The sequence below is a fragment of the Rhinichthys klamathensis genome, unplaced genomic scaffold (assembly GCF_029890125.1).
Source record: "Rhinichthys klamathensis goyatoka isolate OS25496 unplaced genomic scaffold, OSU_Roscu_1.1 h1tg000157l_1, whole genome shotgun sequence".
In the NCBI taxonomy this organism is placed as follows: domain Eukaryota; kingdom Metazoa; phylum Chordata; class Actinopteri; order Cypriniformes; family Leuciscidae; genus Rhinichthys; species Rhinichthys klamathensis.
The window spans coordinates 32,207-45,783 of record NW_026606692.1 but is presented as its reverse complement, the minus strand read 5'-3'; the positions used below and the strand labels follow the sequence as shown (position 1 = coordinate 45,783).

Sequence of the window (13,577 nt, the reverse complement as noted above, 5' to 3'; positions counted from 1 at the left end):
TGTTTTTTGTGGAAATACATGTTTGGGAATTTCAATTATTTAAAGAAAAGAAAGTTTAAAAGAACAGCATTTCCTGAAAATATAAATATTTTGTAGAATTATATCTTTATTGTCACTTTTGATCATTTTAATGTGCCCTTACTGAATAAAATATGAGTGTCTTTCAAACTTAAAAATAAAAAGTCCGGTTCCCTAATGAACCTTTCAATGATCAGCTCTTAGAAGACCAATTTTTTTCTTAGTGTAAATACCATTTTAATAATCCAACGCAGGACCCTTATATTTAAGAGTAACTGTAATTGGACTAAACCTTACTGAGATTGAGACATCTAGAATTGGTCACTCCTTTATAACTCAGAATGACAGCTTGATCTACAATATTACATGACTGTATAAATATCCCAGAGACCACAATGTGACAGACACGAGTCTTTCGACTGAAGCATGACAGCTCAGAGAAGAGATGTGCGGGGAATGGTAACAGATAGGATGAGAAATGAAAGGAAAGAGCCGTTTCCATCGGCTGAGAGCGCGTGGAAGTGTCCTGAAGGAAATTGAGGCCGACGCTGCGACTGATTGGTTACTATTAGGAGACACTAATGGGTGTGACATTGATAAGGATTGTAACCCGATCGCATGTTTTTAGTGCTAACTTCTGCACTCCCGTCCAGCCATCAATCATTATTGCACGCCGAGCAAACTCCCTCGGCTCGCTAAATATTTAATCAGCTTTAAAAAAGATTACGGGCCAAAAAGGAGAGAAAATGATCACGGCCTTTGCTTTTTCTCCCTCGAAGTCTTCTGCTCTTTTCAGTGTCTGTTTGTATTTATGACCAAAAAGTACATGTCATAAACAAAGTGCCAAAATGATATCTTTAAGGGCCCAACAGCTGTTAGTTTGTAATAATATGAATATTAATAGTATTAATAACAGCTATTAGATGTTAATTTAGTAAGTTTTGTAACTATTGTTATCTGAAAGAGCTTTTTAAAAAACCTGTTTTGACCTGATGTGAAAAATATGATGTTTTGCCAGATGAGAAGTGTATCTATATGTATCATCTTTTTACTCTTTTAATTCATTTTATAACTGTATCATATTTTAATTTTCTTTGCTTTTATTTTGTGATTATTTTAATTCCCTTCTCTGTAAAGCACTCTGAATTGCCATAGTGTATGAAATGTGCTAAATAAATAAACTTGCCTTGCCTTGATTTAACTAAGAAAAATGTGTTTTGTTGGTATAAATGAATGTATTGAATGCCATATAATAGATTTGGATTTGATTAAAAGCAGTTAATTTAGATGTAAAAAAAAAAAAAATGTTTCAGTGTATCATTGAGATACTGTGCTATTATTAATATTTTGAATTATTCTTATTTTTCTCTTTTCATTTGAATTGTAGTTATAGTTTAAGTATTTTTGTTGTGTGTTTTGCCATTTTCACTAGTTTTGTCTTTTAAAGTTTTGTATGTGTCTATATCTTTTTAAAATCTTTTTTATAATTTTTTTTGTAGATCAACTTACACTTAAAATTAATGAAAATGACAATAGCAACTTGTATACAATAAAATGTTAATTTAAAAAATATAGATTTTATCTAATATTTATGCCAAAAGTTGGTTTTGTTGGTATAAATAATGTATTTAGGTCGATTCTGTAAAACAAAATAACTATTTTTTAATCATACTATTATAATTTTTAACATTATTTTGAATAAGTTTTTATTTTTCTGTTTTCATTTTAATTTGAGTTAAATTTTAGTCATTTTTTGTGTGTTTTTGTCATTAGTTTGGTTTTTAAATATGTCTATATAATTGTTATGATTTTATTTTATTTAACTTAATTTAAATGAAAATGAGAAATGTTTTTTTTTATAAAATGCCTTTTATAATAATTTATTTTTTATTTTTTATTTTACAGTAAATGGTATCAGCTTTAGTTAACTATAATAACCCTGATTGGGCCAGATAACTTTGTACCTTATCTACCCTAAAAGGTGCATATTACACCCTAATTATATGAACTTATGATACAGATTTCTTTGTGAATGACATTCATTGCTCTTTATCATTTTGCTGTTGCATGTTATGCATTTGGCAGGTGCTTTTATCCAACGTGGCTTACAGTGCATGTATACATTTATTTAGGAATGGAACCCTATAGCTTGGATGTCAAAGAATATTACAATAACATTTTGCTACTTTGGTGATTTTTTTGTTACTTAATACCACATTTCTCCCACAAATGTTTGAATGACTTCCTCCGAAACGGATGCAGTAGTTTAGTGCATAATATTTAATCCTATCCACACATGTTCAGCGCTCACAGCTGTCATCGGCCCTCCGTCCCGGGCCATTGACACATTCCCAAAGTCACTGGACACCTGAGCCCGTGCTGCTTCCACCAGAGCCATAATTAAAGTATAAGTTACTGCATACAGCACGGTGTCCGGTGATCAGAGCAGAGACCCGATACCTGAGGCTCTGGTTCTACAGCACCGGCTCCCCATTAGCAGGTATGAATTATACATTCAGTACCATGGTACTTATAGCACAGAGAGAGGGAGGGAAAGCGAGAAGGACGACAAGAGAGAAACAAGTGATAAAAGAGAGTGAATGATCAGTGAGAGACAGGTGGACATTGAATCAAGAAAGGTTGTTGGAATGAAACACTGCAGAGAGAGAGAGAGAGAGAGAGAGAGAGAGAGAGAGAGAGGGGGACATTAACCTTGGCTCAAAGTGCATGATGTCATAATGATGTGTTTCATCTCTGAGTAGCATCTGAGTAGCATCATGTGTTTTGCTGTTATTTTCCACATCTTTTGACCGATGCATTTACAGTGTGTTCCAGTCATTCATGATGATTTTTATGAAAAAAAACTTTTTTTTTTAAAAGATTGCACAAAGAGCACTGTCTCGATTAAATATTTAAGAGGTGATAATAAATAGGAAAAAAAAAAAAAAACATAATTGCTTTAGAAATTTTCTTTTTAAATTGATTTTATTAATTTCTGTGACTTTTAAAGATTTTATTATTTCCCTTTTTAGGTCAATTTAAAATTGTTTTCTGAATGTGAATATTTTTTACAATGTAATTTATTCCTGTGATGCAAAGCTGAATTTTCAGAAGCCATTACTCCAGTCAGTCACATTTTCTTAAATGTTTTTATAATAGATTTTTAATATTTTCCATGACTTTTAAATGCTGTCTGGAAATAACAATTTAGGGATCTTTAAAACGCACTGATAGAGTATAATAATAATAGTTTATCATTAGGCGTACATTAGATGCATTTCAATAGTATTTTCAAAATTTTTTGGCGCCAATTTGCTGCTCTCAAACCACCGGCAAACCACAGACATTAGCCCACGTCATAGCAACCGGCGCAAGCGCTCGAGCGTTTCCCACTACAGGCGACGATTGACAGTCGACAAAACATAGGTATTTATTAATTATGTATCACGTTATTATAGATTTTTTTTAAATATAATTTAAAATAGTTTTGTTTAAAAACGTTCGAGAGGTTCGGCTAACGTTGACATGGCTGGATTAACGTTAAATCAAACTGCAGTTGTGTGAGACAGACTGCGCCTCAAAAATATAATTTTCTTTTTTTTTCAAAAGACACGATATTATTCCCACACTGACTGCAAAACTTAACATATAGAATTCGCATGCTTTTTACACCAGAAAACTGACCCACCACAATCAGCTTGATTGTATCGCTCCTCACAGGGAAGAATTGAGCTGAAGAAACCGAAGAGCATTTACGAATCGAGGACCCGGGAGTCGCTTTTCAAGGCATGTTATACCTAGATTTAATGGAAATACAGGCTTTCCTGTTGCCCAAACAGGAACCGTGGTGTTTAGAAATGAGGAGGCAAAGTCCTCACAGTTCTTTTTTGTATTTTTATAGATCAAATGTAAATTCATGTCCCAGTTCATGTTGTCACATTTTCTTGGTTACATAAACGTTACTTTACATTACATCAACAACAAAAAAAACCCCGAAAGAAACCAAATACAATTCTATTTTGAATGCTATTTTTACATTAACAATGTAATTTTATGTTTATTAAAACCAAGTATAAATCTCATCAAGTTAGTGTTTTAAGCATTTTTTAATGTATTCCAAAATAACTAAAGGCAGTAATTATTTAAACAATATATATTATTTGTGAACTGATGTTCTTTTCAATAGTCAACTAATGTGCACTGGTGACTAAACCCCCCATAGTCTCCCCATGTTTTCAGGCCATTTCAAGTTTGATTATGACTTGACAAAGCAGTGATATCTAAGTGGCTGAGCTGTTTACTTTTTATTTAGTCTTCACATATATTGCAATCATTCAGACGGTTTCAAACGTGGAACAAGAAATCAAGAGGTGGGATTTATCGTGTAAACCAATCACATCCACATCCGTGAGCCTACGTTCTGACGTACAACCCAGAAGCGCTGCGCTGTTACACACATGAACTCACTCGAGGCCCACAGAGAAGAAAATGAACAGTTCAATAAGGAGAATAAAAGTATTCTCGTCGCTTGGACTATTTTAACAATGTCTTTCATATCTTTCTGGGCCGGCAGGTTTCAGTTACAATAGAAGCCTATGAAGGAGTGAGACAGCTCTCAGATTTAATCACAAATATCTTAATTTGTGTTTGGGTTGGAACAACATGAGGGAGAGTAATTACTGACAGAGTTTTAATTTTTGGGTGAACTGTCCCTTTAAAACTCAATGGGCTCAGGGGGGGGGGGGGGGGGCAAGAGAGACGTAACTTTACCTTCTGGTGTCGCTGTTACTTTAGAAAAAACAGTGATTTATACACTTTTTAATGTCACATTTTGTAATATTTGCATTGTTTTATTTTTGTATTATAGATTTTTTTCTAAAAAAATGTTAGCCTCCCTCGCCTCCTTAGAGGAAACGCCTAATAAATAATAAAATGTGTGCCTTGAATGCAATGTAAGTTGTTTTGGATAAAAGTGTCTGCCAAATGCATAATGTACGTCATATCAAATTTGTCTCCTGAAATTCTTTACGAGAAACTCGATTTTTACAATTTTTGAAGAAAAAGATGGAAAAAGCCTGAGTATTTTTTGTGTGTGTCAGTCAGACTTTGAAACAGCTGAGATATTAAAAACATCTTTTCTGTCTTTGGTTCAGGGGTCAGTGGGTTGGTCACGAGTCAAACTCTGGGGTGGGTTTTGACAGTGACAGCCGATACACTTCATCTGTGATTACAGGTCTTTTCCATCTCATGGAAACTGCTGCAACTCCCACAATATTGATCCTCTAATAAAAGTCAACATGGAGAAGCAGAAAGATGCAGAATGAAATTACTGCCATCTCTTTCTTACCTTCTCTCTCTGTCTTTCAGCTTTAGTTCCTTTGCTCCTCCTCCATTTCTCTGGGTTGGCCGAGCGGATGAGATCCGTCTTTGACAGATGTGGCGACTGGGACTGAAGTGAAGTAGATGAAGACAGATTCTGACGTGTGTGTTGTGGGTGAGGAGATGCTGAAGAAACGGCAGAAGCATTGCTGCACAAGAGTCTGAAAGAATTCAATGATATTATTTATATATATTTCTTGTCATCATCATCATATCTATCTTCAAATATTGAATAAAATATTGCACTCAGAAAGTGTAAAGATGGAAATTATTTTCGTTTCAATTAATACTCATCTTTTTGCGGACAGATGGTGTAGTTACAACATCTACCACCAGCAGGGGCTAATTGTGCAATACTTGGAGAAAAACATTATCCTCCAGGAAGTGACATCATAATTTAGAGGGAAAACAGACACCACAAATATTAGTAAGTATTACCAATGGGTTTGGTGGATTCTGTGATGTTTTGTGGTGTTGTGAGTTGGTGTGTCACTGTGAAACATCCCGCATCGCGTGCAATCAAATGATCAACATTTATTTCGATAATATTAACATTTCAAAAGCTGGTTTTAGCAAATATCAAAATGAAGTTCACAGTTTCATGAGAACTAGGAATCACTTACTTTACCTCTTTATTTCCATCATAATCTCTTGCAATTGCGTGTTCAACTCATCAGTATTTAAATAAAGTTGGTAAAACATATTTGGATCATGATTATTATGCAGTTCTACTATTCCCCATGTGACGTGTCATGAGAACAAATTTGTAATTGTTTTCAAGCCACCATGAAGGTCTACAGTGGGTCTGTTGTCGATATAATTCCCTGCTTTATGGTTTTCTTGCTACGTGACAACATAATGTTGTTGTGCATGTTGGCTGTACTACATTAAATGCGTTTCCATTTCCAATTTTTCACATTAACTCTTTTTCATTTCATTTTCTAAGTCAAAAACCACCTAAGCGAGCTTAAAAACTTTTTTGCGAATAAGAGGATTTTTTCCCGAAATTCGTTGTTTCTGATGCGATACATTAAAATGCACATAAAAACAGGGTGATGGAAACATAGCTATTGACTTAAGTGAATTTAGCTGGCAAAACGTTTTCAAATATAAATTATTCAAAATAACTATAAATTCAATATATTTATTTACTATGCATTTTAAATTATGCAATGTTACACATTTTTCTTTTTTTTTTTCTTCTCAGACAAGCGGATACAGTGAGACCTGTCATTTGACGTTCGGCATAAAGCCTTTTTGGATTTTTAACAACAGGTCAAAACAACACACTGACTGCGATATTGTATAATTTGTACAAATTAACAAAAACACATTGAGTTACTTCACAGAAGTAAAAGGGCTGATCATTGTGCTGTAAGAGTTAGATATGTATACCTGTGGCCACAATAATACATAGCCAGAATGTATGATCTTATACTTTCAGATATTTTGTACCCTGAAATGTATATGATGAAATAAATGTATAGGCTCAATCACTTGGAAAGTAGGCTACATAATTATTTGAGAGCAATTAAATGCTCATTTATTTTAACCAGTTAATCAAAAAGCTTCAAAGATTCTTTCATGCAGTAAAAAAAAGTTGTACTTGTAGAGTATCTCTCAATCATTTTCTCTTACAACAAGACTGTTGTTTGCTTCTTGGTCATGCTTTCATTTTCTTACTAGAATGCACTTTGAAATCTGTTTAATAAAGAAAACAATGTCGCCACTGTGATTTATGGCTTGATTTGAAGGGTCAGAGTGACATCAGAGACTACCCATAAGTCCATTTCCAGAAACATTATGCAGTCTAGAACTTGATGGAGATAATGTAAACTGTAGATTGTTATAAAATATTGAAAAATAAATATTTCATCATGAGGAAAATGTAATTTTTGATGAGAAAAATGCTTTTGCTTTATACATTATGTTGATAAAATGTTTTCTACTCAATATTACAACAGCATCTAATCTTTGCATTTATGTTTTGGATCATAAAATAATTAGTTAATAATTTAATTAATATGCATAAAAACAAAACAATTAATGATACAATGAAACATTTGGGTTTTTGATGTTAATGATGTTACATCTACCAGCAGGGACTAAATGCTAATCATTTACCCCTTGAGTTGGGGGCGGGGCTACATGTTTGTCTGACCAATTAGCAGAAGTATTATAGAAACCTGTTTGGAAAGAGTCCATTAATGTTGCAGAAATAAAACACTGCACCTTTAAAAAGAACATTTAGTAAACAAGGACCTTATATAATTGATCAAATTAAACTGAACATTTCTTTCCCACTATCACCCTTTGGGGAGAGAAGTATTGTAATGTTTGCAGTCTGTTTGATATCCCACTTTCCGCAGCATCTCGTGTGAAGCGTTGTTAATTGAGAGCCTCCCGAGACCCCTGCTAGTTTGAGAAGAACCAAACGAAATGGGATTGTTGTCTTGGGAACAGCAGAGGAGATGGGAAGAGCCCAGGGGAGAAGCGTTGAAGAGCGGAGGCCAGGCAGGCCATGACAGGTAAACAACAACGGTCCCCCCTCTCTCAGACTCTCTTGGGCCGATCCTGTCCAGGAACTATTGGGGTGAAACTAAGGAAGGGGCAAATGGGATGTTTTAAATGTGGAGTTGAAAGGGCAATGCAGTGGAACCTGGTAAACAGACTGTGAATGTCTTCCAAATCCATTTTTTTCTCAATGTTTTTCCCTTTTTAAACACTTAAACTGTTTTTATTTTCTTTTAAGGCAAGGCACCACAGGTGGATAGGGTAAAAATGTAGCTAATAGATCACTATACTTTCCTTAGGTCATAGGTCGGCAACCCGCGGCTCTAGAGCCGCATGCGGCTCTTAAGCGCCGCCCTAGTGGCTCCCTGGAGCTTTTTCAAAAATTTGAAAATGGAAAGAAATATTTTTTGTTTTAATATAATTTCTGTAGGAGGAAAGGAAAAACATTACATATATTCTTAAAGTTTTTCAACGTTGTAAAAATGTGTATAATAAATATTTAATTTAAACATTTCTGTCAACGAAGAATTTACGCCATAGACTGTGACACACGTGTCAGTCAGATCGGCGTGATGCCCTTCTTTTACTGTCTATGGTGATGCCAGACCGGTGGCTGACAAACAAACAAAAAACCGGCGGGTGTGTCATGGGTCGTGGATCCCAAGGGGGAAAAGAGAAAGATAGCTGAGCACTCCCAACGCAATAGAGTGCGGCGCGGGACTAGATTTGATGGCCGAGTGCGAGCGCGGGCGCGGGCGGTAATGCACTCACTGTACTAAAACAAAATAGAAACGATTTACAGGCCAGAATTTCTATTCATAACGTGTTCGCAGCTTTGAGCGATATAGCCAATCACAGACATATGTGTTGATTTCTTGAACGCAATGGCCAATCAGAAGCATTTAAGATAGACTCCCCTCACCGCTCAAAACTGATGTTTTTGTTCAGTGCTGAATTCTGTATGCTGGCAAATCCTCTAATTATAACGAACAAAGTGTGGATATTATGAAAGATTCATTGTGCAGTCAGCTACATTGATAATAACAGAGATGTGTGAGATCGCGATGAACTGTCAGCTTTTTAGGAATTATTAAGAGAGCGCACTTTGCGCGCATTCAGTCATGGCAAACCATGCACACAGTAAACTGCTTGCTTTTATGTTAAATTAACGGGTTTTTTGTGTTTTAATGCTTTAATAACAAATAATTTATCAGGAGGATGTATGGTGGCGACACGTAGGCTAACTTGAAAGTATTTGGAGGTACAGAAAAAAGTGTATTTGCGGGCGGGAGCGGGACAAAACATAAATGTTGCGGGCGGGAGAAAGAAAGTTGAGAACGTCAGTTATAACGACCCACACATTAAAAAATGGTCGGGTTAAAATCGGGATCGGGCTCATAATTACGTTTAATGTGTCGGGCCGGGCCGGGCTTGATTTTTTGGGCCCGATCTAAGCTCTAATTTGTAGCCTACTTATCATTTTGATACTAATAAAGCTAATATAACACTTACAGCATGTGTTGCCTTCATTATAAGGCTTATATAAAGCTTTTAATTTTTTTGCGGCTCCAGACAGATTATTATTATTTTTTTGGGTCCAATAATGGCTCTTTCAACATTTTGGGTTGCCGACCCCTGCCCTAGGTGATAAATCATAGATAACTATTTTGAAATTGTATTGAAAGTTATGTTATGTTTAATATGCAAACAATGGCATTATCTAATTAAACACAATTTGAATAAAAGTCCTGAGCAGAAATCTCAACATTGCATAAAGCCAGGTTCAAAATTAATTTCATTTTGTTGACATGTCATAATACAAAATAAATAAATAAAATAGTCAACGGCCAGAAAAAAAAAAATCCATATGTTTTTAGGAATAAAAAGTTAAATATCAGGTGAATGATATATGAACAAACTCCTCTGTAAAAATCTTCAGAATATAAATATGAATAAAACTGGAAAGTTTGGTGTGTGTAAAGCTGCTAAAGTGACGATTTCTGACCTTTAAAGATATTCATTGTTAATTGAAGTCTACAGATGCAAATAGATAAAGCGTCATAAAATACACACTTAAATGTTTATTTAGGGTGTTTTCTTTCCACTAGTCTAAAAGAAGACCAATTATAGACCAAAATTGACTAGTGCATGAAAAGTGTCTTGCCTTAATATATCTAATATAGACAAGAGCTTTGTATGTTCTCATATTCTCTAATTAGACAAATGTGTTAATGTTATGCAAAAGAACAATTTTAACCTTGGCCTCTCATTGCACAGGTCAATTAATAGGAAGTCAACACTATTCATCCATCATTTTTCAATGTCATTTGCCTTGATTTCAAGGTGCCTCCGGTGTCTTCTGTCCTCCACCAAGTGAAACGCTGAACCTTAACCCCCAGTAACAGAGATTCCCTGTTGGATTTGTGTTCCACAACAGGATGAATCCTTGTTACTGAGAGCAAGAGGTCAGATGTTCTGCTCGACCCGAAGACTACCGCTCGCCGCCATTCTGAAAACAACACAAGAAAAGCATAATTTACTAATTCCATTGGTATAAACAGGGCTTGTGCATCATTAAAGCCTCTGTGTCGGTATGCGTCGGTCCCTTGTGACACAGTCGATTGCATCTAACAAAGCGGGGTTAAACAGATTGAGTAAAGTGTCTGCCTCTCGTCGCCTGATTGTTTGACCTTAACTCCCGTTGTTCTCCCATCCCCCTGTGTTTCTGTGTTTGGGGAAGGAAACTTAAATCAGCAATTAACATAAATAATTAACTACTCCCTGGGATTAATAATTAATGTGTCGGAGGAGTGATTGTTCTCGCTTAAGATAGCGATAGCACCTCTAGAGCCCAGAGAAGCCCATGACTTACTTTTGTTGGCACTTTCAACTTTTAGTTTGAGAACTCGTTCCCTTTTAGGGTGTGTGTGTGTGTGTGTGTGTGTGTTTTTTGACCAAAGGCGAGCGAATTCACAAATGAGATCAGATCATTTGAGTTGTCTTACTTTATTATTATTTATATACTATCATAATAATTTTGAATGAGTGTTTATTTTCATGGTTTCAGTTTTCATTTAAGTTTTGGTAATTTGTCATTTGTATTAGTTTTTTAAATATTTGTATTCACTTTTAGTGCTTTTGTTGCCAATGCAAGTTTTTCATCTAATATTCAATTTTAATAGTAATGTGTACAAATATTTTTTTTTAGACTTTTGCTAAAATGTCCTGCATCTATGTTTTTGTTGTTGCATGAAATATTGTTTCCCTGTAGAGTTTCAATAACATTGTGATGCTCAGATTTCAATATGAACTTGTATATTTTCTTATCAAGTTTTTCCAAGAGCATTTGCTGAGAGCTGATATCCACATTAATTTTATAGCTCAATACTCTTACTGTATGACAGCTATTTTTACTCTCCCAGACAAAGTTAAAACTTAACTGGCAGCTTTTGGTCTCCATTTGCTCTCCATTTAATCTCAAAAGCAAAGCATTGAGATGTTGAAGAGTCTCTGCATTTTCTTTCGCTATAGCCTTGACACACACTTGAATTCTTGTCCTCTTGTCTGTAATTCTGTCTTTACACCTTTATCTACTCTGATACGCCTTTCACTGTTTGTGTACTGTATCATGTTGCTGAGACCTGGCTCGTTAATTGCTCGGTAATTACAGTGCTTCTGTTGATCTGTTCATTTCACAGCGCTGCTACAAACCTTTTAGGCTGTCTGCTCGCTGCTCAGACTCTATTGGATTTGGCTCATGTGCCCCGTCTAACGCTTTGAGAGCTGCACTAATGTGCTGTCAGCCGTTCCACACACACTCCCTCTGTCGTGATGCGCTCTCCTGTCTGGACAACTGTTGCGTCTGCCAAATTTGACCAGGACCCAGACGAGGTGAGAACTGATCTGATCTAACATCACATATAGGCTCTAAGTGTTTACAGTAACAGATTGTGTTTCCTTCGACGTCCTTGCAACACAAATCCCATTAAAATCAACACATTCACAGCATTCTCAGGCAGAGTACAGTGCTAAGATACTGTTATAGGTTTCATTTTCCGGTTTCATTTTAATTAAAAAGTTTAGATTCTAAAAAAAAAAAGCTTAATTTAAGATGGTTTACCACTCAAATGATAATAAATGCATGTGTTATAGTTGAAGTATTTATGCACACAATGCTATTTTCTTAGATTTCCTCATGAATTACCCATATTTAGTTAAGTGCTAAGATACAGTTATATATATTTTTTTCCGTTTTCATTTTAATTTAAATGTTTAAATTCTAAAAAAAGTTTAATTTAAGATGATTTACCACTTAAATGATAATAAATGCATGCATATAGTTTAAGTATCTATGTATACAATGCTATTTTTTTAGATTCCCTCATGAATTACCCATATTTAGTTCAGTGCTAAGATACTGTTATATATATTTTTTCCGTTTTTATTTTATTTTAAAAGTTAAAATTCTAAAAAAGTTTAATTTAAGTTAAGTTAGTTAGTTAAGTTAAGACCTTTATTTGTCCCCGAGGGGCGATTAGTTTTGCTGCAGTAGCCAAAATGAATTACCCATTTAAGATGATTTACCACTTGAATGAGAATAAATGCATGCATATAGTTTAAGTATCTATGTATACAATGCTATTTTCTTAGATTTCCTCATGAATTACCATATTTAGTTAAGTGCTAAGATGCTGTTATATATATATTTTTCCATTTTCATTTTAATTAAAAAGTTTAAAAAGCTTACTTTATGATGATTTACCACTTAAATGATAATAAAGGCATTCATATAGTTTAAGTATCTATGTATACAATGCTATTTTCTTAGATTTCCTCATGAATTACCCATATTTAGTTAAGTGCTAAGATACTGTTATATATTTTTTTCCATTTTCAAAATGTTTAAATTCTAAAAAAAAGTTTAATTTAAGATGATTTACCACTTGAATGATAATAAATGCATGCATATAGTTTAGGTATCTATGTAAACAATGCTATTTTCTTAGATTCCCTCATGAATTACCCATATTAAAGCCTCTATTGAGGCCCATACTCACCCTCAGACATACGGCAGAGACCGTTCTCAACTTCTGCTCTTCTTTAGGGCTTCGACACAAGTAACTGAGCACCTGCTGGTGTCATCCTCATCTTCAATGTTAGCCACAGCCTCTGGACTCCAAACTCTGAACGCTGCTTATCTTTACAGCCACTAATACTGGCAGAGGAATCCATTGATGGGACCAGCCCATGTTAACCATTAACACCCCAACTTGCACCCTGGTGAGATCCAAAGTAGTGTTGAATGCCACATGCATTTAGCATGTCTAATTTAGACTTAATTAGCACATGTTGTTACCAAGAAAATTAATGTATTATTCCCGTGCAATGTAAACAAAGCAGCTTTGCACATCTTGCTATGCATCAAAAGTCTCACTGTTGTCTTTTAAAAACAATATGCAAGTTTAGTGTGATATGCAGGTCTTATCAATTTGCATGCCACATCTTTACAACATCCAACAAGCATTGGCAATTATTAGCAGATGTGTTCCTTAGTGTACATGATGTCATTAGACCAAGTGTTCGTGCACAACCTCTGCCTTGGTTTTCGCTGTAATCTCCTCTTGCAGAAAAGTTCAAAAGTCCGATTGATAATCTGTTGTATTTGT

General features: G+C 34.9%; 1 long non-coding RNA gene across 2 annotated transcripts; it reads left to right on the top strand.

The window, feature by feature from the left end:
* Positions 1–5,752: 5,752 nt before the first annotated feature.
* On the top strand, positions 5,753–13,177 carry LOC130090978 (uncharacterized). Of its 2 annotated transcripts, XR_008807752.1 has the most exons (4): positions 5,753–5,824; positions 7,767–7,925; positions 11,610–11,802; positions 13,016–13,177. It is a non-coding gene; the product is annotated as an uncharacterized LOC130090978 (long non-coding RNA). The 2 variants fall into 2 exon arrangements; XR_008807751.1 differs by lacking the exon at positions 5,753–5,824 and having other exon boundaries at positions 7,735–7,925.
* Positions 13,178–13,577: the final 400 nt, after the last annotated feature.